The 3,917-nt window shown below is 47.9% G+C and overlaps 1 long non-coding RNA gene across 1 annotated transcript in view; it reads right to left on the bottom strand.

Moving 5' to 3' along the window:
* LOC109293697 overlaps positions 1-2,971 on the bottom strand; it is a 9,221-nt gene extending 6,250 nt beyond the window's left edge. Inside the window, exons 1-2 of the long non-coding RNA XR_002096361.1 lie at positions 2,408-2,971; positions 1,681-1,824 (exon numbers count right to left, since the gene is read on the bottom strand). This is a non-coding gene — a long non-coding RNA (uncharacterized LOC109293697). The remainder of the gene's footprint in view (positions 1-1,680; positions 1,825-2,407) is intronic.
* Positions 2,972-3,917: the final 946 nt, after the last annotated feature.

The following is a 3,917-nucleotide window of genomic DNA, read 5'->3' as shown; positions in this document are numbered from 1 at the left end:
GCTGCCTGCCCCTCCATCACTTGCTCCCCTTGCTTTGTCCCCTCCACTGCCTGCCTCCCACACAGCCTCCCCCCCACTGCTGCAACTTACCTTCTTGTCACAGCTCTGACTCCAGCTGGGGCCTTGCTACAGCCAGGGGCAGGGAGCATGGAGCAGATGCTGCCTTCAGCCCCTGCCTAGCCACACAGCAGTGGTTGCAGCAGCAGCAGCTCTGGCTCTGGCTCTGGCCCTGGCCCCTGCTGCTGCTGCTCCCACTGCTCTGTGGCTAGATGGGGCCAGAGGCAGCATGTGCTCCATGCTTCCTGCCCCCAGCTGGAGTAGGGCCCCAGCCATAGCTGGAGCTGCAAGGGGAAGGAAAGTGATAGCAGGAGGGGGGAGATAACGGCTGTCGGGGGTAAAGGGTGGGGGCAGTGGCTTCAGCTTCAACCCCAGACTCAGTATTGGAGTCAGAACCACAGCCGCAGCCACTGTCCCCGCAACTTATACTTGAATCTCAGAGGAAGGGCTTTTTCCCCGTTTTGAACGGGAAGAAATACCTTGTCTTAGATTTGAATCAATGCAATGATCCAAGCCTTCATGTTACTGCTTTTCTGAAGGAGAGTAAGGGATGGGATTTGCTTGTACAGTATCTGTTTTTGTTTTTATGGTCTCACTAGCAGAGAGGCACCCAACCCAGATCTGACCTTGGCAATCAGACAGCTCTGGTGAGATTGAGAGGTGGATCCAGAGCACCTGGATATGACACACTGCTTGCCAGTTAGTCACAAGATAGGCAACTCTGGAGGCCAACCAATGTAACACCGTGAGGCTCATTTCCACCCAGAAAGCAAATATACATGTGTGACAGCACCTTTGCTAACAGAAGCACATCCTGAAAAGAGCAGGAAACTCCAGGACAGAACCATGGGGCTAGATATAATCAGTAACATAGTCCCAGTTTTACAGTGCACTGACTGCCATGTAACCACTCCTTTTTCAAAGAACCAATTTATCTCTTAGCTATGTAATTTGTGGGCTGGCAGACCCAAGCCACCACCTTTATCAGCAGCTAGAAAGTTATTCTTCATTTCTTATTCAAACCTTACTATAAATCCCCTTAATTTCCCAGTCTGTTCAGCCTGTGCTGGACCGTAGATTGTATCAAAAGAAGCCTCTAGCCTAGATGCTGCACTGTACAGTAGCTGAATTAAGATGTTCTGTCAGTTCTTCAGCGATTGAGAGCTTGTCGTTTTCTGGCGGATGGAGAGTAGGACTCTTATCTGACAGACCCTTACATAGTTAATGCCACTGACTCAACCCAAGGCCAAGAACCATGCATGCAAGTGAAGGTCTATATAAGAGGAGAGCTGGACCATTGAAAGCATCATTTTCTACTGAATGTGTGATGAAATATAAATCTACCACGTCCTGGACTGTGTTGTGTTCAGGTTCAAAGCAGGACTCTACACTGGGTCTGAGCAGACATGTAAATGTATCTGAAAAGGATTCCCAGCTGTCAATGGCCAACTGGCATATATACCTGTATTATAGTATTTTCTGTAAAACAAGGATTTTTTCCCCCAGTGTAGATTGGAGAACGACATAGTCTTATTAAGCATGGTAAAGAAAATAGTTTTCAAGGTGCAAAACCCTGCCTCTCCTAGTTATTACTGTGTCCTACAATGGAGAAAACAATATTACCATTCCTGCAGTGGTTCAGCAGTAAGAGACTTGAATTCTCCTAAGGTGCTCCCAAGAACATCTTCTTTCCAACTGGAGTGCCATCTCAGAAGCCATTTTATCAGAAGGAAAAAGATTGAAGGGCTCATCTAACTGGTTCTGGTTCTGCAAAAAGCAGGAAGGGTGAGATGTCCTGTAGAGACAAAATATTTCAGACGCTCCTTTATTTGAGCATCCACCCTAGCAGTAGTTTTTGCTTCTTTTTTTTTAATGACTGCATCTGCAATTCTATCACTTTTACTCTGGCACTGTCAGATCTTATTAACTCATATGGGATGAGTAGAGTCATTATGGAGTCATTATGGAGCAGGGAGATTTTCAAGGAAGACCCAAGCACTGCAGGTGTTTCAGTAAGCAAAATTATTTCATCTGAGTCAGTGCTGACTAACGCCCGGATTCAGTCAAGTCAATAAGCACTATGCACATACTTAAGTGCTTTGCTGAACTGAGGTTTCTGTGGCCCAGCATATTGATAGGGTCTTCTGTGGCACTGGAAGTCACATCTTTGGACAAAACACAAAAACTAGGCCCTGATGCCTAAGGGTCATGGTCCTGCTGCTAGAAGTGTCAAACACACTGTCCTAACCAAACACTCTACATCTGCATTTCACTGCTGGACAAAATGGTCCCTACTCTCTAAAGTGCTGTTATTTTGCAGAACTATATAGGAGTAACTTAAGCTCCTTACTTTTTGCCACTGTTCTTCTTCCCATAGACGGGCTGCCATGCTTCTTCAGCAAAAGGATGCAGTTTGACTTTTACAAGTAACCTGTAAACACAGACAAAGCCCTCCTGGCAAAATGTGTATTTTGTTAAAGCTGAGAAACTAGCAGACTAATGTCCTTGAAACGCACAGCATGACTAATGCCTGGCTTGCAAGGACCTAGGAGCGCACATATTTCTTGCACTTGTCAGAAGGGAGCTGAGCAACCAGAAATGGAGAGAGAATGCAATGGATAAAAACAAATGCCTGTGCCTGGCCGTTACTTCAAGGAGGGGTCGCATATCATGCATGAAGAACTGAGGGTCTTGACCTTCATGGTCATAGCACATGTTATAGAGGAGCCTGAGCTATGAAGCTAGGAATGAGCTATAAAGCTAGCTCTGAACATGATCAGAGAGCAGGGGGCATTGGTTCTGGGGGTGAGATGGAGCTTATTTCATAAAAGGGGACCAAGGGGAAGGTTCTGGTTTAACTCAGCTGGGGTGTTTGGATTCATAGATTCATAGACTGTAGAGTTGGAAGGGACCCCGAAGGATCATCGTGTCCAACCCCCTGCTCCAGGCAGGAAAGAGGACCGAGGTCAGACAACCCCAGCCACGTGCCTATCTAGCTTCTTCTTGAAGACCTCCAAGTTAGGTGACAGCACCACCTGTCTTGGCAGCCCGTTCCAGATTCTGACCACCCTTACTGTGAAAAATTTCTTCCTAATGTCTAACCTGAATCTACTCTCCATTATTTTGTACCCATTATTCCTAGTTGCTCCTAGGGGTGCCCTGGTGAATAGCGTGTCTCCAATTCCCTGCTGTCCTCCCTTGATAAACTTATAGGCTGCTACAAGGTCTCCCCTCAGACGTCTCTTGTGAAGGCTGAAGAGATCTAGATCCCTCAACCTCCCCTCGTAGGGTCTTGCACAGAGGCCACTAATCATATGAGTGGCCTCCTCTGGACCCTCTCCAGATTCTCCGCATCCCTCTTGAAGTGCGGCGCCCAGGACTGGACACAGTACTCCAGCTGTGGCCTGGCCAATGCTGCATAGAGGGGGAGCATCACTTGAGCTGTTGGTCATGCATCTGCTAATGCACGACAAGGTGCGATTGGCCTTATCCATGGCTTCATTACACTGCCGGCTCGTGTTCACCTTGGAGTCAACTATGACTCTGAGATCCCTTTCAGCCACTGAGGTGCTGAGGAGGGCATCCCCCAACCTATAGGTGTGCTAGGGATTCCTCCTCCCTAGGGGGACTACCTTACATTTGTCTTTGTTGAATTTCGTTCTGCCCATTGATCCAACCTGTCCAGATCAACCTGTCTCCGTTCCCTGCCCTCCGGTGTGTTAACTTTGCCCCATGACTTGGTGTCATCTCCGAATTTGGAGAGGGTGCTCTCCACGCCCTCGTCCAAATCGTTGATGAAGATATTAAATAGCACCGGTCCAAGGCCAAACCCTGCGGGACACCACCGCTCACCTCCTTCC

The sequence above is a fragment of the Gavialis gangeticus genome, unplaced genomic scaffold (genome assembly GCF_001723915.1).
Source record: "Gavialis gangeticus isolate Ggan-Ray unplaced genomic scaffold, GavGan_comp1, whole genome shotgun sequence".
Classification (NCBI taxonomy): Eukaryota; Metazoa; Chordata; order Crocodylia; family Gavialidae; genus Gavialis; species Gavialis gangeticus.
This window is presented reverse-complemented; position numbering and strand designations above follow the sequence as displayed.